We start from the raw sequence: 22,372 nt of genomic DNA on the forward strand, positions 1-22,372 counted from the left end.
CTTCTGACTTGTTGTTAACCAACTTTCCATTGTGTTTGATAGAAACAGAGTCTTTCTGTGCTCTCGGTTGCACTGTTTCCCTTTTAACAATATTCCAAACTGTTATAATTTTACTATCAGATGTGCTAATCTGAGACATAATATAATGCACACACTTCCCTACTTTCTTAATACAGTGCAGTAGTTTTTATAATGTTTCACTGTTTCAGCATCATTACTCCTTCTATAAGATTCATTTCCCTTTTCCATTCACAAAATATTTTTATCCCTGTACTAAGTCATGGAATTTTACATGGTTTCTTACAACAATATTCCACTGTCTTTTTAGGGAAACTATTTTCAAATATACTCAGAAAGGTATGATGAAATACTTTAAATTTTAAATTAGCATCATGTTCCCTGTACCCCTCATGTCAGACTAACTGTTGCAGGCTTTCCTAATATTTTGAATTGTTTCATTGTTTTCTGGTAAACCTTGCGGGATGTAAGGTCGTGGTCCATGAAACTCTTCAGCTCCTAACGTTTCGTCCAGTGCTTCGCTGGACATCTTCAGAGGGGTGTTTCTCCTCCGGTGAGTCTTGCCGACTGACGGGTCGGACGTCTGAGAGCGACTTATGTATCGTAGAAAGTGGGCGTGACCAGAGTTACACGTGATATGCAGAGATAACCTTTGTCAGAGATAAAACTTAACTATCGATCGTAATCTTGTCACGGATAAAACTGTCTAGCAATTCTGTAGTGCTACTGTCCAAATATCACTAAGTTTCATGGTCTCTTCTTAGTGATATTTGGACAGTAGCACTACAGAATTGCTAGACAGTTTTATCCGTGACAAGATTACGATCGATAGTTAAGTTTTATCTCTGACAAAGGTTATCTCTGCATATCACGTGTAACTCTGGTCACGCCCACTTTCTACGATACATAAGTCGCTCTCAGACGTCCGACGCGTCAGTCGGCAAGACTCACCGGAGGAGAAACACCCCTCTGAAGATGTCCAGCGAAGCACTGGACGAAACGTTAGGAGCTGAAGAGTTTCATGGACCACGACCTTTCATCCCGCAAGGTTTACCAGAAGATATGTCATCCGGTCGTGAAAGCCTTCATACTATGTTTCATTGTTAATTGAACGCACTATTTTGGAGCACTGTTTTGCATTACTGTATGGAGCTACATCATATCCTGTAACTAAGTGTGCATCATGATGAGACAGACCATTCTTAATAGGAAAAGTTTTTATTTGACTAAATTTATCTTGGTCTATGAATACATTATCTATCAGTGTGTTGCTTTCCTGTACCAGCCGAGTAACAGAATCGATAATAATTGGTGTCAAATTGAAATAACCATCTAATACTTCAAGGTCAAGCTCTCTATCGGACTCTTTCAGAAAATCTACATTGAAAGCACCAGAAACAGTAATTCCTATCCTCTGTCTGACAGGTATCATAACAAAGAATAGAAGTTTTCCGAATGGGGACCTAAACACAGCTAAAATTATACAAGTGCCATTATTTACTTTGAACTCTATACGTTTCCCTGTACAAAATTTTTCAGTTCCCAAATTTTTCTGACTATGACAGAGTCTAACATATATGACAACTCCCAACTCCTCCTCTCTCCATAGTGTCCCTACTTTCATGTGCTGAAAGCTTGTATCCACCTATACTTATCTTTTCCATACCTGTGACTATATGATGTTCAGATAGGCATAGTATATCTGTTCTACCCTCAGATTCTAAATCTTCTAAACAAACATGAAGCTCATTTAGTTTGTTTTTTAATCCTCTGATATTCTGATGAAACTTATTAACATTATTTTTCCCTGTGCTTTTATGTGACTCTTGTAAAATACTAACATTATTTTTTACTGTACTGTCATGAGAATCTAACGATATTTTCACTTTTCTAGTACCTGTTTGTCAGAACTACTTATTAAGCTTAATTTCAATCAATGTAAGATGATTAGATACTGATTTTAGCCTAAAAAAGTACTCACATGAGTTTCAGTGCCACCTTAAATATGTTGCTATTACCCCAGCCACTTTACCCTTCCCTTTCCTATTGAGATTCAGGCCATGTCTTTTGAAGTCTTCCCTAACCAATATCATCAACAGGAACCAAACCTATGACTGACAAAGTAGCTGCCTGAAGCAGCTGATGTAGCTCCGTATCGACCCTCTTGACAGAGCTGTTCAATTGCGGCCAATCATACCTCATGAAAGCAGTAACCAATCCAACGTTTGTATGGTTCGATACAGATGCTATTTTTACCAGGTCACACTCAGTATTGTAGCCCTGATCCCTTTCAGTACGGTTTCCCGCTCCACCCACTACCACAACATGACCCTGCTTTGTAAGACCCTTGCACAATGGTACTACATCCTCTATAACTTGGCTAAGCCATGCACTGTGCCTGAAAATACGTGTGACCTGCTACTTGTCACCTAACTCTTCCTGTACGATCTGGCCCACACCTCTTCCATGACTACTACCTAACAACAGAACTTTCCTCCCACTCTCTTTCTTGCAACAGTTGGTCTCCTAATGAAAGTCTGTTGAGTGCTGACTACGCTTACATCTACTTGAGCCTCTTCCTTAGTTGACTGAGGTAGAAAGGCAAATCTGTTGTTTGTGTGAATGATGAAACTGTCCGATACTGTTCTCTTTCTGAGGCCCCTGTTCCTTGCTACCACTTCCCATCTGTCTTCACCCTTCTCCCCCGTTAACCTCATTAGTTCCTCCTTAGCACTAGGCAGTTCAGCCTGAAGGTCTCTAATGTTCTCTTCCTTTTCCGCTATTTTCCTATTCCTAGAAAATGATCTGCAACACCACGGAAGGGACCCATTTACTTCCCTGATTCCCATGCCACTACCTACACCCCAATGTAACTATCTGTCACAACAGTCATTATAGAAACCAGAACTTGTCTAAGTTGACTTTTTCGAATAGACGTTTCATATTACAGTCATATGTATGTCAAAATTTGGTTCACTTGATGCGTGTCAACAGATTTTTAAGAATAGAATTGTATATATTTACTTTTACATAGTTGCAAAAGTTTACTTATTAATTAGCTGACAGACCCCAAGCAAGTTAGTATCGAAGTTTTTTCGAATCAGTTAAGTGAAATCTTACAACAGCAAACAGTACACATGTTTTTGTAGGAATTAAATTATTTTTTCCAATGTTAGGATGTAGAGTGGATATTAACCAAAAATCAGTATACATTTTTTAATTTGAGTGCTTACCCAATATCTTACCTACATCCATAACAATGTTATTTTAGCTATAATAGAGTAAGTTTCAACAATGACGCCAACAACGAAGTAAGAGGCCAGCTAATAATTACTGAAATATATGTAAACTGCTGCCTTAACTGATTTTTTGTATCTACATGACTACTCTGCGGTATACACTTAAGTACTTAGCAGAAGTTTCAACAAAGCATCAGCAGACTATTTCTGTATCGTTCCACTCTCACATAGCAAGCAGAAACTCCGAGCAGTCGAATTATTCCTTGGGGGCTCTGATTTCTTTTATTTTATTACGATGATTATTTCTCTATACGTAGATTGGCATCAACAAAACAGTTTTGCTTTGGGAGGAGAAAGCTTGTGATTCAAATTTCATGAACAGATCTCGCAGTATTGATAAACGCCTACGTTTTAAAGTTTGCCATCCCAGTTCGTGTATCATATTTGTGACAATCTCTCCCTTATTACACAATAATAAAAAATTCGTTCCCTTTTTTGAACATTTTTGTGGCCTCTGTCAGTGCTGTCTCGTAAGGATCCCATGCTGCACACCAACACTCTAATAGAAGACAGACAATGGAAGGGTTGGCAGTCTCTTTTTTAAATCCGTTAATCTTCTAAGTAGTCTGCGATGAAACAGTGTTTGGTATCGTCTAGAGCCCCCGTGAGCTATCAGGAGTGTCGTAACACAACGTGGCATGTTCTCGACTAATGTCTGAAGTAGCACTGGAGGCAAATGACACGATTAATCCCGCAGGGTTGTCCTTAAATCCATATGTGTACGAGGAGGTGGAGATCAATAATGTTCATGTCTGGGCAGTTTGGTGGCCAGTGGAAGTGTTTAAACACACAATAGTGTGACTGGAGCTAGTCCATAGCAATTCTGGACGTGTTGGGTATCGCATTGTGCTGCTGTAATTGCCCAAGTCCGTCGTAATGCGCAATGGACATGAATGGAAATATGTGATCAAAGAGCAGGCTTACGTAAGTGCCACCTGTCACGGTCGTATCTAGGTGTACCAGGGGTCATATATCACTCAACCCGCACACACTCCACAGCGTTACAGAGCCGCCACCATTTTGAACTATCCCCTGCTGACATGAATGGTCCATGGATTCATGTGGTTGTCTCCAAACCCTTACACCTATGTCCACTCGAAGCAGCTTGAAACGAGAACCAAGACTCGTCCTGCCAGGCAACATGTTTCCAGCGATTAACAGTTCAATGTCAGTGTTAACGGGCCTATTTATTTTGGTCATCAGTCTACTGACTGGTTTTATGCGGCCCGCCACGAATTCCTTTCCTGTGCTAACCTCTTCATCTCAGAGTAGCACTTGCAACCTACGTCCTCAATTATTTGCTTGACGTATTCCAATCTCTGTCTTCCTCTACAGCTTTTGCCCTCTACAGCTCCCCCTAGTACCATGGAAGTCATTCCCTCATGTCTTAGCAGATGTCCTATCATCCTGTCCCTTCTCCTTATCAGTGTTTTCCCTCTCCGATTCTGCATAGAACCTCCTCATTCCTTACCTTATCAGTCCACCAAATTTTCAACATTCGTCTATAGCACCACATCTCAAATGCTTCGATTCTCTTCTGTTCCGGTTTCCCCATAGTCCATGTTTCACTACCAAACAATGCTGTACTCCAGACGTACATCCTCAGAAATTTCTTCGTCAAATTAAGGCCGGTATTTGATATTAGTAGACTTCTCTTGGCCAGAAATGCCTTTTTTACCATAGCGAGTATGCTTTTGATGTCCTCCTTGCTCCGTCCGTCATTGGTTATTTTACTGCCTAGGTAGCAGAATTCCTTAACTTCATTGACTTCGTGACCATCAATCCTGATTTTAAGTTTCTCGCTGTTCTCATTTCTACTACTTCTCATTACCTTCGTCTTTCTCCGATTTACTCTCAAACCATACTGTGTACTCATTAGACCGTTCATTCCGTTCAGCAGATCATTTAATTCTTCTTCACTTTCACTCAGGATAGCAATGTCATCAGCGAATCGTATCATTGATATCCTTTCACCTTGTATTTTAATTCCACTCCGGAACCTTCCTTTTATTTCCATCATTGCTTCCTCGATGTACAGATTGAAGAGTAGGGGCGAAAGGCTACAGCCTCGTCTTACACCCTTTTTAATACGAGCACTTCGTTCTTGATCGTCCACTCTTATTATTCTCTCTTGGTTGTTGTACATATTGTATATGACCCGTCTCTCCCTATAGCTTACCCCTACTTTTTTCAGAATCTCGAACAGCTTGCACCATTTTATATTGTCGAACGCTTTTTCCAGGTCGACAAATCCTATGAAAGTGTCTTGATTTTTCTTTAGCCTTGCTTCCATTATTAGCCGTAACGCCAGAATTACCTCTCTCGTCCCTTTACTTTTCCTAAAGCCAAACTGATCGTCACCTAGCGCATTCTCAATTTTCTTTTCCATTCTTCTGCATATTATTCTTGTAAGCAGATTCGATGCATGAGCTGTTAAGCTGATTGTGCGATAATTCTCGCACTTGTCAGCTCTTGCCGTCTTCGGAATTAATGTGGATGGTGTTTTTCCGAAAGTCAGATGGTATATCGCCAGACTCATATATTCTACACACCAACGTGAATAGCCGTTTTGTTGCCACTTCCCCCAATGATTTTAGAAATTCTGATGGAATGTTATCTATCCCTTCTGCCTTATTTGACCGTAAGTTCTCCTAAGCTCTTTTAAATTCCGATTCTAATACTGGATCCCCTATCTCTTCTAAATCGACTCCTGTTTCTTCTTCTATCACATCAGACGAATCTTCACCCTCATAGAGGCTTTCAATGTATTCTTTCCACCTATCTGCTCTCTCCTCTGCATTTAACAGTGGAATTCCTGTTGCACTCTTAATGTTATCACCGCTGCTTTTAATGTGCCCAAAGGTTGTTTTGACTTTCCTGTATGCTGAGTCTGTCCTTCCGACAATCATATCTTTTTCGATGTCTTCACATTTTTCCTGCAGCCATTTCGTCTTAGCTTCCCAGCACTTCTTATTTATTTCATTCCTCAGCGACTTGTATTTCTGTATTCCTGATTTTCCCGGAACATGTTTCTACTTCCTCCTTTCATCAATCAACTGAAGTACTTCTTCTGTTACCCATGGTTTCTTCGCAGCTACCTTCTTTGTACCTATGTTTTCCTTCCCAACTTCTGTGATGGCCCTTTTTAGAGATGTCCATTCCTCTTCAACTGTACTGCCTACTGCGCTATTCCTTATTGCTGTATCTATAGCGTTAGAGAACTTCAAACGTATCTCGTCATTCCTTAGTACTTCCGTATCCCACTTCTTTGCGTATTGATTCTTCCTGACTAATGTCTTGAACTTCAACCTACTCTTCATCACTACTATATTATGATCTGAGTCTATATCTGCTCCTGGGTACGCCATACAATCCAGTGTCTGATATCTGAATCTCTGTCTGACCATGATGTAATCTAATTGAAATCTTCCCATATTTCCCGGCCTCTTCCAAGTATACCTCCTCCTCTTATGATTCTCGAACAGGGTATTCGCTATATCTAGCTGAAACTTGTTACAGAACTCAATTAGTCTTTCTCCTCTTTCATTCCTTGTCCCAAGCTCATATTCTCCTGTAACCTTTTCTTCTACTCCTTCCCCTACAACTGCATGCCAGTCGCCCATGACTATTAGATTTTCGTCCCCCTTTACATACTGCATTACCCTTTCAATATCCTCATACACTTTCTCTATCTGTTCATCTTCAGCTTGCGACGTCGGCATGTATACCTGAACTATCGTTGTCGGTGTTGGTCTGCTGTCGATTCTGATTAGAACAACCCGGTCACTGAACTGTTCCCAGTAACACACCCTCTGCCCTATCTTCCTATTCATAACGAATCCTACGCCTGTTATACCATTTTCTGCTGCTGTTGATATTACCCGATACTCATCTGACCAGAAATCCTTGTCTTCCTTCCACTTCACTTCACTGACCCCTACTATATCTAGATTGAGCCTTTGCATTTCTCTTTTCAGGTTTTCTAGTGTCCCTACCACGTTCAAGCTTCTGACATTCCACGCCCCGACTCGTAGAACGTTATCCTTTCGTTGATTATTCAATATTTTTCTCATGGTAACCTCCCCCTGGGCAATTCCCTCCCGGAGACCCGAATGGGGGACTATTCAGGAATCTTTTGCCAATGGAGAGATCATCATGACACTTCTTCAATTACAGACCACATGTCCTGTGGATACACGTTACGTGTCTTTAATGCAGTGGTTTCCATTGCCTTCTGCATCCTCATGTCGTTGATCATTGCTGATTCTTCTGCCTTTAGGGGCAATTTCCCACCCCTAGGACAAGAGAGTGCCCTGAACCTCTATCCACTCCTCTGCCCTCTTTGACAAGGCCGTTGGCAGAATGAGGCTGACTTCTTAAGCCGGAAGTCTTCGGCCGCCAATGCTGATTATTTATCAAAATTTAGGCAGTGGCGGGGATCGAACCCGGGACCGAAGACGTTTTGATTATGAATCAAAGACGCTACCCCTAGACCACGAACTCTAGAACTTAGACCATGGGCCTAGGCGAGACCTAAAACTTTGTGTCGCGCATGTATCAAGGGTACACAAGGGGGCTTTCTGCTCCGAAAGGCCATATCGATGATGTTTTTTTGTATGGTTAGCACTCTGACACTTGCTGATGACCCAGCATCGAAATCTGCAGCAATTTGCGGTAGGGTTGCGCTACTGCCAAGGTCAACTACTCTCTTCTGTCGTCGTTGGTCTCATTCTTGCAGGATCTATTTCGGGCAGCAGCGATGTCGGAGATTTGATGTTGTACAAGATGCCTGATATTAAAGGTACGCACCACGTTCAAACACACTTAATCTTGATAACCAATCATTGTAGCAACAGTACCCGATCTAACAACTGTGCCAGACACTTGTTGTCATATATAGGCGTTGCCCACCGCAGCGCAGTCTTCTGCCGGTTCACATGTCTCTTTGTTTAAATACGCGTGACTACACAATTTCTTTGGTGCTTGAGTGTAGTTCCTTGCCACTTAATTGAAATGGCAGTCTTCATATTGGTATGTTTTGAAGCTTAAATAAAAAATTGACCTTTAATTGACAATTTCGCACATCACGTCAGTAGCAGGTTGTTACACCAACTACCTTAAAGGTTAAGTCTGAGACTGTTTCAGTTAAACACAAAATTTTTCCATTGTGAGTCATTTTTACCTGTTCATTAAATTATGTATTTAATTCTCTTCCAAAAATTACATCCACGAGACTAACTTTCACGTCAGGGAGATATCATTCACATTTTTTCTCCATGCAAAACGTGATAGAAGACAATAGTACATCCAGATAGTTAACATCACAAATACAATTTATACAGTCATTCGTCTTTTATTCTATATTTAAGTACATCAGTATTATAGAAATCGGCTGAGAGCACTGTCTTGATATCCGAAGTAAATAATTTGGAAACAAATAGAATCAGCTACCCTTATACTGTGAACGGCAATGATACCATAATTGTAACAGCCATGTTAATAGTACAATATCGAGTGTAAGGACAGGAATCTTTGAGAGCAGTGAAGATTCTCTGATTTTTAATTGATGTTTCTTGCCTTTCTTTCTCATTTTACTCTACCAATTTAGGTGTCCAGAAGTAACCTTTTCTTACTTTTACTAATAGCGTTTTTCTGACTGTAATTTCAGTCGCATATTTACCTCATGAATCACATTTATGAAAACAAACAGGTAAAGTACATATGTATGTTATGATGTAGCAAATTGCAGCTAGGCACCCAGTAACAATACAGTTTGCTGCTTACAGAGTGTTTAAACCTAATGAGAGTGGAATACAACAGAGACTGGCACATTTTTCTTGAACCCTTGGTTCTGTAAACGTCAGTGGGTAGAAATAACACGATTTCAGACTTTTAGTGATTATTCCACTAAATGAAGCTCTGCGTATGACTACTCCTCAGTGGACAGCGCAAAAGATAAGTTTCCCTTACTTTGTGGTTGCTCTGCATGTCACAGGCGTACAATACACTCGCTGTACTCCTTCTGTTGATCCATTTGTCCATATTAGTGGCAAAGCTTCGGTATTATTTTCCCTGTATTTTCTGTAAGGGGTTCAAAGTAAATTTTGTGCCCCCTACTTACAGTTCACCTCATATGTAAACTGATGTTTAATGATGATTTCAATCACAAATCAGTCAGAACACGCTTAGTTATGTGAGTTAATTAGCAGTAAATGCTGTGAATCTCCAATTAGTACTATCAAAACTCTATTTTCCACATTGTTTGTACAGTACTTGTATGTTCTGAAAAAACTGTACACCTTTAGCGAATAGAGATAGAACTTTCATATTAACAGGAAATGTACATTAGTAAGTTATGCAGAAATGATTAGAATTTCATTTTCCTCGGTGAAAACGCTAATTATTTCTGTAGAACATAGTAAAGTATACTAGTGTAAATATCTTGTGAATATGAACGTCCTTTCTATAGTCGTTCAAGGTGTTCTCTCTGTTTCTTAAAATGGGTGTATTTGATAAACTGCCTCTACAATACAACATATGGGAAGTATATGGTGGATCCAGAAAACGAAAATATGATTGGCAAATCTGTTTATGTAGGAGTATAACACCCATCAAGGACAATGAAAGAGAATGAAATGCTTCTGAAATGCTACACTACTAATAAAAACGTAAAATAGCTATTCAACATGCAAACAATTTTTATAGGTGATATATTCATTCCATTGGCAAAGCAAACAGTTAAAAATTCTCTGGATACAGTGGAGTCCACAGGACAGTTGAATGAGCTGATAACTCCTTCAACTGATTAAAGCATTTACTAAAACTTACAGGCTCGGACAGGCAAGGGATAGGAAAACGAATTCGTGGCGTACCTGTATTAAACTGTTCAGGAAAACCATCCGAAATGTAAATGCCGAAGCTGGCCAACAATTTGAATCCACGCTCTCTTGAACGCTGGTCCATCATATAAACCACTGAATCATTATGTACGGCTTATTTTGGTATTTATTTCTATGTTACTATTTGTAACATTATAGCTTCAGTGTAACGTCCATGTCAGGTAAGTCTTGATGCAAATAACAAGAACATCTTCGAAGGAAATGTTGATATCAGCTATTGCTAATATTCCAGAATAAAATTTCTCGTTACCAAATGTTTATAGAACAGATTGAAGGTTTATTGGCGGGGATAGTAGTCCAGTACACATGTCAATGGTTGACCATGAACAGGAAATCTATATATCGGTTGAATGTAAGTCTGGTTATCTTCTGCAGTTCGCCAGCAGATTTGAAAGACATAACAACACTATGCTAAATGATTTCACTATTTCTTTGTGCCTAAGTTGCTTCCACCTGAAAACACCTGTTACCGAGATAATACATCGTTCCTGTAGAGGCAGGATTGGTTGGTGATTCCCTATTTTCCATGGTATACCCAAATGTTACAATTTCCAGTCTACGTGGAGGAGGTGAATACAAGAGCCTTGTGGGCACTGTAAAATACTTCTGAAGAGTACCTATTCCTAGAAGCAGGAAAAATTGTTGAGGAAAAAATCTGAAACAGCTGTCAGTCTAAAATTGTACCATAAACTTTTCACTAAAGACCATTTGCGGGACAAACTCTTCAACGAGTAGAGGCAGTACTCTTGTTCCACATGTCAGACTATGAAGAAGTAATGGATCAGGTTGACGACAGAAGCTGACCTTTAGTCAGTGTGCTTCGAGCCTGTTATGGTGCCTAAATCATTAGTTGTATCAAGTAGTAACACATCACAGTGTTAACACAAATCAGAGTAATCATCAACTTCCATCCAATGGGACAGAAATATTTTCCACCAAAGCAAACAAGAAAAGGATCGCAAGACAACACAGCTATGGAAACAACGTTTTCTTCAAAACTTTAATGTGAGATGAATAGGAACTGGCGTTGGGGATTTATATGATGGGTATTTACTAAGAAAGATTGAAACAACACAATAATTCTTTGGCCAACTCCTTCAGCTTCAAAATTTTTTGTAAAAACATTTTTTGCTTATATATGTTCATTCGTATATACATTGCTACCACACGAAATGAATTTTTGAAATTCGAAAGAGAAATGTAGAAGGAAATCCAATTAGTTTATCTCAATGTCAATGGAAACACAGAAATTGTGAAGGAAGACTGTGTGAATCATATTGCGATACAACCTGAGACATTATTGAGAAATGTGGTGAAGGACAGTCTAGCACCAAACGTGACTCTAGGTGCTAAAGCACATGGAAGTTTGAAAGAAGAAAGAACTGTATAACTGACTCACTATCATTGCCGAGCCATTGTTGATAACGCTCCAGATACTGCAGCCATGATAAGTGTAATCTATGCAACATTGTACCACTGCATGAGCACTGCCGAGGATCCGCAACACATGAAGTGTCCAACAAATGCGAATTCTTGGTGTTTCTTTAATCATACCCTCGGCAAAGGAGAACAAACAGAATCACATGAGACTACTGCCCAAACTGCTCTGAGACCATCTGTTGTTGTTAGATTGATATCTGTGTACCAGAGGCTTCCATCTGATTCAGTTCTGCTGCACTATTGGAACGAGCAAAATGAAAATGAGTGTGTAAATAGTATAATATGATCAAAATGCCCAAAGGATGTACTTGTAAGCAAAAGAAAAGTAGAACCAACTTCGACACAAGCTGTTTCACAATTCTGTAAGTGAGCTCTCTCCCACAACAGAGACCACTCCACTGTCGGTAGTAAGGACATGATGGAGTAGAGTTAGAGGCGATTGAAGAAGAAAGGAAAAGGCCAAATGATGCCTAGAATTTGAAGAAAAAGACGATATGCATTCAGATTGACGATCATATAAGCTGAGGAAGCTCAGAAGAGAGCAGAAAGAACAATTCACAACCCAGATGAGTTTTAGGGCAAGGACCAGGAAGTGATTGTGTAGTCTCACTTTTGCAGCATTTATGTCTCATTTTTGGAACTGAATATTCGAATATAACATTTTTATAGTAAATAGTCCCTAAATGGTTTTTTGTAGAGATAACTCTTACAGTCAGTGCTAACAGAATTAATTATAATTTTGAAAAAAAATTAGAAAAGGTTATATTGATATGTGAAAGTTTTGACGATCTCAATAAATAGATTCATAAATTTGAAAACTAATTTTAAGGCCACTGTGGAAGATATCCAAGAAAGCTTAAACAGAAGTGCTTGTCTATACTATTTAATATGGTCTTCAATTTTTTAGGCACATTAAAGTAAATTTACTTTAAATTTTACTAACTTTATGAATGCTTGTAATTGGGAATGCAGATGTTCGCTGACGGAATTGCACTCAAAAGGAGAAGACTGCTGTTAAAAACAGTAATAGTACAAAGTGAAACCAATGAGTGAAATGATATTATGATCGTTTTGAGCCAATATACAAAGGGAAACTACTACAAACCAAGTACTGGTCAATCTCCTGGTAGGAGTCTTCTTCAAATGTTGGCGTAATGCATGTTATGACACCCCCATCGCTCAAGATTCTGTGAGCTATTGAGAATGACTTAGCAGTCATACCTGATTTCGCCATTAAATAGTTAACAGCAGTTCACTGTCTTCTGAAAAAGTAATGTGGTGCCTCATCGTAAAAGGCGAAACAACGGGAATATAATAACCTCATTTTACAATACATATATTTACTCACGTCAAACAAATTGGTATTTACATTGAATTCTCACTTCTAATACGTTTCTCCACTGTTTGTACTATCTACTTTACCTAAACATCGGTATCCGGTGACGTAAACAGTGTTAACGTCATTTGTTCGTGCCTGAGAAGTCGAGAAGACAAAGCTGTGAGTGACATGCAGCAGAAGTAATTTTACATCACATCCGGTTCTCAGTGACACAGCACCAGTTTTCAAGGTGCACAACGCTTGCCAGAGAACAGTAAGTGGGCAAGTATGTGACACACTGTTTAAAGGCCTACTATAACCCGATTCTTATCAGAAAAACTCTATGTGTAACCAGTACACTTGAATTGGTATACTGTGCTAAGTTACAACGTAATATTCCAGCTAGTTCATTGCAGCCATTTCGGAATCTCAGAAATGAGAAACTCCTAGAAGACTAGATCAAAAACACACATTTCTCAAACGATATCAGTTTGCTCCACTAGGTGTTATTGTTAGGATTAAATCATACTGTGTCTTATAATATACACTACTGCATAGTTTCGGTGTTGTAGCCATTCTGAAGTGTAAGTAAATACCATTGAGCACACATAGAGTTCTTGGATTACAGTCTGCTATTTGTCTGCGCCACAAAGTTTTAAAATTTTCTAATTGAAACAGTACCATAGACTATCGTTTGAATAATAACTTACTTCAACAACTACTATTAAAGAAGAAGATGATGCACCTTAAAAATAATTTCCAAAATCTCTGTAATTGGTAACTTTATTTTGTGTAGTTTTTAATAGCTGTCACTTTTTCTGGTTGTCATGGGTAGTAGACTCAGTATTTTAACATTTTCTTGAAATACTTACTTATTTATGTATTTATTCATTCAGGGATCATCTGATAATATAGGAACCATGAGCATACTGCTATGCCTCTTGCACTAACTCCTATCCATTCGTAAAAATGTGTGAGGGCATCCTGCTGTTAACTCTTTATTGTTCTGGATTACTTGTCTGCTCCCACATAGTTCATACTTCCTGGTTTATATGCAGAGATTTCGACGTGCACTCTTTACCTGTTTATGAAATGGTTTCATTACAAACAAAACTAATTATATCTTCTGCAAAAACCGTCCAAGAACTCCATAAGTCATTTTAGTTTCTGTCAGTAATTACAACATCTCAGACACCGTATACGATTCATTTTTTATGTTATCGACATTTTAACTAGTCAGTCAGTCAGTTTCATGTTTTATGGATCATTTGTGCCATTAATTATATGAAGTGGAATGAGCCATTTTACATTCACAACACATGTTTATATGTGAATATGGCCACATTCTATTTGCAAGTGACCTTTTTTTAATGCAGATATGAATAAATAATGCGTACATACCACCTCTTACACATTACAAAACTTAAAATTCTACTACGAGCTATAAAGGAGAACAATTTACAGTTAGTTTCGAATTTAACATTGCTGACTGATGGACATTTTATGTTACTGAGTAAATGATCAAACATTTAGGATGCAGCAATGTTCTCCAATTTAAGTGCTAAATACATCCTTAATGTGGAATAATGAATGTAGAATTCTTACTTCTAGTATTGTTAGCACGTAAATCATTGTAGCTTTAGAACTACCGTGGATTATTTATGAGAAACTTGATGAGGGATCAAATATATTGTTAAACAGTAATCAGAATGCCTAACTCTTTAAGCAGATGTCTACAAGGTAACTGTGGATATGCATGACATATTAGTCTTACAGCACATTCTGAATAAGGAAGACATTCAGTCTTAAACTTGAGTTACTACTGAATATTATTCCATGTGGCATTCCTGAATGAAAATGCACTAAATATGATGACTTACTGATTTCACATTCCCCAAGATTCTCTGTGATTTTAAATGCATGTATGGCTGAAATAAGTTGATTTAGGAGTTCTAAAATTAGTTTGTTCCCTTTTAATTCTCATCATTATGGTCACATAAAATTTTTGATGTTTCGTTCCTATTTAGTATTTCATTGTCACATCTTAAACGTACCACTGAACTGCAGAACTGAATGTGACTTAGAGTGAGACTTTGAAAAAATCTGTCAGTAATATTTTAAGCCCATTATTTACCATTTACCGTGATCTACATCTACAATAACATGATTTCTCGTCAATTCACAAATAAGTGCCTTGTTCATCGAACCACCTTTACACTAATTCTCTACAGATCCACTCTCGAACATCAACCGGGAGATATTAACACTTAAAACTTTCCGCACGCGCTCTGATTTCTCTTATTTTCGTGTGATGATCATTTCTACCTATGTAGGCGACAATTAACAAAATATTTTAACACTCTGAGGAGAAAGATCGTACTTGAAATTTCATGACAAGGTCCTGCCGCAGAGAAAAAGTCTTTGTTTTAATGACTGGCACCCCAGTACGTGTATCATACGTGTAAAACTCCCTCCCCTCTATAATACAAAATGAGCTGCCCTTTTTCTTTTCTTTCGATGTCCTGCTGCTCTCACACAGCACAGCAATACTCCAGAAGACGGCGGACTGACGTAATTTAATAGTCACTTACACTTATTTTGTGTAAATCTTTTTGTAGTTGGTTCTGATTGTCTGATGACTTTACAATACAGTAAATTAAAGCATCGTGTGCAAACATTCTAAGCAGGCTGCTCAGATTGTCTCCTATGTCGTTAATGATGATCAGGAACAGCACAGGATCTAAAACACTCACTTGGAGAACGCCAGATACTACTTCTGTTTTATTCGATGACGTCCAGTCTGTTACTACGTACTGTGACCTTACTCACAAATCCACTCGCACAAAAAGGGACGATACTCCATAATCACTCAATTTGATTAGAAGTCACTTTTGAGGTACGGTGTCAAAAGTCCTCTTGAAATGTGAGAATAATGAATTAGATGTGTTTCACAATAACGATATTTTCTGAGTCCGTGCTGGTTGTTTGTCAGTATATCGTTTTCTTCGAAGTACTCGTAATGTTCGAACGCAATATATGTTCCAGAAGCCTACTGCATATTGTTGTTAGTGATATGGGTCTACAATTCAGCGAAATACTCCTATTTCCTTTTTAGGCTACTCGTTTGACTTATGTAGTTGTTCTGTATCTGGGTACGGATCATTCTGTGAACGAGTCATTGTATATGGTTGCCGAGTATGAAGCTATTGTATCAGCAATATCTGAGAGGAACTTGACTGGTATACAATCTGGAATGGAAGACTTGTTGTTACTAAGTGTTTAAGCTGCTTCGCTACACCAAGTTTGTCTCCTCCTAAGCTACTCATGTTGGTAGTTGTTTCTGATTTGAATTCTGGAATTTTTACTTCGGCCTATGTTGTGGACAAATTTCGGGAAACTGTGTTAAGTAACTCTGCTTTAGTGGCGCCGTCATCGATAATATCACCATCGTTATAGAGCAGTGAAGGATTTGATTGCGTATTGCCAATGGAGTGATTTACATACTACCAGAATTTCTTGATGTTTTCTGCCAGATTTCTAGACAGTGTTTCGGTGTGGAAACTATTAAAAGCATCTCGCATTGAAGTTCCCGTTACATTTTATACTTACGTAACACTACGCCACCTTTGGGTATTTTTCGTCTTTTCTAATTTGGTGTGCTTTTTTAAATTTGGTGTGCTACATCAACATCAATGGCACCCGTACCTTATTTCTGTGCACCAGGGATTGCATGGCGACAACTTTGAACGTTGTGTACAGTTCTTCCACTGGGCACAAGAGAAATTACGGGACGATGCCAGATTTTTTGCAAGCGTCATTCACCAACAGCGGTAACGTAAACCGGCACAATATGCACTATTGGGGAACGGAAAATCCACGATGGCTGCGACAAGTGGAACATCAGCGACCTTGCCGGGTTAATGTATGATGCGGCATTATAGGAGGAAGGATAATTGCCCCCCATTTTTCGATGACAATCTAAATGGTGCAATGTATACTGTTTTCATACGCAATGATCTACCGATGTTACTACAAGATGTTTCACTGCATGACAGAATGGTGATGTACTTCCAACATGATTGATGTATGGCCCATAGCTCGCGTGCGGTTGAAGCGGTATTGATCAGCATGATTCATGACAGGTGGATTGATCGTCGAAGCACCATACCATGGCCCGCACTTTCACCGAATCTGACGTCCCCGGATTTCTTTTTGTGGGGAAAGTTGAAAGATATATCCTATCGTGATCCACCCTCAACGCCTGACAACATGCGTCAGCGCATTGTCAATGCAGTGCGAACATTACGGAAGGTGAACTACTCGCTGTTGACAGGAATATCGTTGCACGTATTGCGAAATGCATTGAGGTTGACGGACATCATTTTGACCATTTATTCCATTAATGTGGTATTTACAGGTAATCACGCTGTAACAGGATGCGTTCTCAGAAATGATAAGTTCACAATGGTACATGTATCACATTGGAACAACCGAAATAAAATGTTCAAAGGTACCTACGTCCTGTATTTTAATTTAAAAAACCTACCTGATACCAACTGTTCGTCTAAATTTGTGAGCCATGTGTTTGTAACTATTACAGCGCCATCTGTCACAATGCGAATAAAGTGGTCCAACTAAAACATTCAATTTACAGACCTTAAAAAACTTTTCTGTTACGAAACGTATTCATTTTAAGTTGGACCTCAGACCAAGTTGTCATCTGGATGAAGGGGTCTGCTGCAGCCTTTACCTTCAGATATATTTTCGAACCTGTATAATACAGACTTAAAATTCATAGCTGTAGCTGCCTGCATAACGCAAACATGTACCACACGTTTTATTGTGGTAGGTCATATTCTTCTGTTCATGTGGCAATGACATTCTCATTCATACCTGCTTATCCTTTTATATTGTAGTACAACTTGGTTCACATCTATGTACCCACAGGCCCCCATAGCAGAGTATGACTTGCTCCTGTCTACACCAAGTTTTACGAGGTAAATCTCTGTCCATCTAAGAGACAGTTCTGTACTTGCCATACCTGAAATGCAGTTCCATTTAGTCTCACCAGGTTCACTATATTATACTTACGTTCTGTGCTATTGCTCACAGCTGTTGTGAATAATTTTACCTGAAGGCCCTATATAATCTACAGAGGAAGGTTTATACGTAACCTGTAGTTTGATTGTATCTACTGAAACTATGGGATGCAAATTCTACTTTGCTGTTGTTCAAGGTACGAATTCCCAGACCCAAACGCCCCCACCCCTCCTCCATACTGCAGTGCTTTATTATTTCTAAGCCTAGATTGTGTATTGATTCTGGTGCATATAGCTGTTTGGGGCCAGAGCTGAAATGCACTGTTTACGTGACCACCAAGGCTTCTGTCGTTCAGTTTATGAATCCGTTAACATCAAAAAGCTCAAAGCAAAATACAATTTCACATATGTTAAAGTAATTATACATCTAAGAGCCTAAGAAACTGGAATACCTGCCTAACATCGAATAGAGTCCGAACGCGCACCCGGAAGTGCCGCAACTCGACGTAGCATGGACGCGACTAATGTCTGAAGTAGTGCTGGTTTCAATTGACACCATAAATCCTGCGTGGCTGTCCATAAATACGAAACAGTGCGAGGGGCTGGATATCTGTTCTGAACAGCACGCTGCAAGGCATCCGAGATCCGCTCAATAATGTTCATGTCTGACATGTGGAGTGTCGTATTGTCCTGGTGGAACCGCCCAAGTCCGGTCGGAATACACAATGGATATGAATTGATGAAAGTGATAGGACAGGGAGCCTAGGTACGAGGCACCTACATCAAGAACCTGTGTCTATCAAGATTCTGTGTATATGACATCACAATACTAATCTTCGTGCTGTGTCGGCGCTGTGAGTGCCTCAATTGTCTTAAGGAAATTATTTCTTGATTTCATTTATGAATATGTATTCTAATAGCTAAACAGAAGACAAACTTCAGATGTTATTGCCTTGGTCTTCTCCTTTCATCTACTACTTCTCACTGAATATCAGGGGGATCAATTGCAGCAAGATAGTGTAGCTTCTCTGAAGCTGTGGTCTATAGGCAACTTGTAATGATGTAGCACTCCTAATTGATAGCTACACTCACTGCTTTGATATGATGGGATGTGTACCACACTGGACTTGTATCTTCCGCTACAAAGTAGTTGTACTGACTGTAGAAGTCCTCGAAGTTTGTGATCGTGCTTCCCAAGTTTTTTCAGTCACGTTCAGATTGGTTTGCAGACAGTGCTGCTTGATGGAGGTGGAGTATGACCTCCATATATTTTTGAGCCGCCCAGTGTTTTCCTTTCTGTTACATATCCACACTCCTTCCCTTCCTGTTGCTGAGATGAAAAACTTTTGTTTGTCATTTCAGTGGGTTCACTTTCAGATCTTTTTCGTAGTTTAAAACTTTCCCTCTTCATACCCAAATTTCATGTACTGAACAGTGGCAACGTGGTCATGAGCAAACATGGAAATTTAGTTATTTTCAGGGAGGGGTACCATTTCCTTGAGGAAAACCATTCTCTTATTCCTTTCATCTGCTTTTCTGGTCTTGGATTTTAGGAAATAAGATTTAGTTCTAATGGAGACTTATGATAGCACAGTTTAGGGAATGTTATATAAAGTATGAAAGTTCTTTGTCTCGATATAACAGTAGTTGATACAATGGCAAAAGGTTTTTATTTTCAACACACCTGTTTTGTGTCGATTAAGAAATGTTTATTTGTGATGTTTTAAACTTTTTCTAGTAATATACATCGGATTACAGTATCAAATTGCTATAAGATTTGTGAAAATATTTATTGTTATATACTGACCTTATACACACCTTTTATATATTGAGTCAGATTCATTATTTGAGATGTGGAGTACTGTCCACCCCTACTGCCTGCTTGTTCTTGGATCAGGAACACGCAAAACTTTTCCCTCAACTTTTCAAGCTTAAAGGGATAGTCTCTAAAAAAATAAACTTTTTACCTAATTAAATAATTGGTATCAAATTTTAAACAAAAAATATCTCAATATTCTTTAATATAACTACAAAGTAACCTCTCGATCTATCCTACATTTCATGAGAATTATTAATTTATCTTCAAGGATTTTTGAACATTTTCTTTTATGTAGTAAATTTACTTTAATGTGTTTGAAAAACTGAAGACCATATTACATAGTATAGACGAGCAGTTTTGTATAAGGTTTCCTGGATATCTTTTACAGTGATCTTAAAATTAGTTTTCAAAGTTATGAATCCATTTATTGAGATCTTCAAAACTTTCGCATATCAATATTATCTTTTCTAATTTTTTTTCAAAATTGTAATTAATACTGTTAGCACTGACTGTAAATATTTTCTACACAAATAACAATTTAGGGAATATTTACTATGAAAAAGTTATGTTTGAATATTCAATTATAAAAATGAGCCATAAATTCGAAAAAAGTTAGGCAACACAATCACTTTCTGCTCCTTGCTCTAAAACTCACCTTGTTTGTAAGTTATTCTTTCTGCTGTCTTCTGAGCTTCCTCAGCTTATATGACCATCAGTCTGAATGTATATCGTTTTTTTTATAAATTTTAGGCACCATTTGAGCTTTTGCTTTATTCTTCAATCGTCTCTAACCTTACTCCTTCATCTCCTTATTACTGACACTGGAGTGGTCTCTGATCTCGGAGAGCACACTTGAACAAATTGTGAAACAACTTGCATCACAACGGTTTCCACTTTTCCTTTGAATACAAATACATCCTTTCGGCACTTTGATCAAATTATACTATGTACAAACTCATTTTCATTCCAGCAGTGCAGGTAGCTGGAGAGAATTGCTTCTGATAAACACGTGTCTCCTAACAACAGTAGATGGTTTCAGAGCAGTTACGATAGTAGTTTCATGTGATTCTGTTTGTTCTCCTTTCGCGAGGATACGATTAAGGAAACACCAAGAATTCGCTTTTGTTGGACACTTCATGTGTATCGGTTCCTCGGCAGTGCTCATGCAGTGGTACAATGTGGCATATATTACGCTCTTCATGGCTGTAGTATCAGGAGCGCTATCAACAATGGTTCTTCCGTAATAGTGAGTCAGCTACACAATTGTTACCTCTTTCAAACATCCATGCGCTTTACCACCGTGAGTCACGTTTGGTCCCAGACTGTCCTTCCCCACATTCCTCAATATCGTCTCAAGATGTTTCGCAATATAATTCACAAATTCTTCCTTTCAAATTTCTGTCTGCCTATAGACATTCCGTTAAACTAATTATATTTTTTCTACATTTCTCTTTAGAATTTCACAAAATCGTTTCTTATAGTACCAATGTATATACGTATGAACATATTTAAGCAGAAAACATTTTTTACAAAATTTATTATTTTGTTAACACACTTTAGACACTGAGGAATTTGGCCAAAGAATTTTTGAGTTGTTTAAGTCTTTCTTAGCATTTAATATTGCACTAACTTTAGCTCTTCTCTATGTAATTTTTAATTTGTTTTAGGACTATACATAGTAGCTGCAGAAGCCAAAATGTTTATTTTACAGAGTTGATGAATACCCATCATATAATTCCCCAACGCCAGATCCAATTCATTTCACATTAAAGGTTTGGAAAAATTGTGGTTTCCGTAACTGTGTTGTCTTGAGAACCTTGTCTTGCCTGCTTTGATGGAAGCAATTTCTGTCCCATTGTATGGAAGTTGGTGATTAATCTGATATGCTTTAACATTGCGATGTGTTACAAATTTATACAACTGATGATTTAGGCATCATAAGAGGCCCGAAACCTACTGACTAAAGATCAGCTTGAGTCATGAACCTGATCCATTACTTCTTCATAGTCTGACATGTGCAACAAGAGTACCGCCTCTTCTGTTTGAATAATTTGTTCCGCAAATGGTCTCTAGTGAAGAGTTTATGGTACATTTTTAGACTGACAGGTGTTTCAGATTTTTTCCATCAATAATTATTCCTGCCTCTAGGAATAGCTACACTTCAGAAGCATTTGATAGTGGTCGCAAGTCTTTTATATTCACCTCCTCCACGTAAACTACATATTATAATACCTGGGTATACCACGGAAAATAGCGAATCACCAACCATTCATGTCTCTCCAGGAACGATGTATTTTCTTGGCAACGGGTGTTTTCAGGTGGAAGTAGCTTAGGCACAAAGAAATAGTGAAATCATTTAGCATAGTATTGTTATGTCCTTCATATCCGCTGGCTAACTGCATAAGATGACCAGATATCCAGTCATCATACCTATAGATTTCCTATGAATGGTCAACCGGTGACATGAGTACTGGACTACTATCCCCGCCAATGAATATTCAATTTAATCTATAAAAATTTGGTAACGAGAAATTTTACTC

Source organism: Schistocerca piceifrons, chromosome X, assembly GCF_021461385.2.
Source record: "Schistocerca piceifrons isolate TAMUIC-IGC-003096 chromosome X, iqSchPice1.1, whole genome shotgun sequence".
Classification (NCBI taxonomy): Eukaryota; Metazoa; Arthropoda; class Insecta; order Orthoptera; family Acrididae; genus Schistocerca; species Schistocerca piceifrons.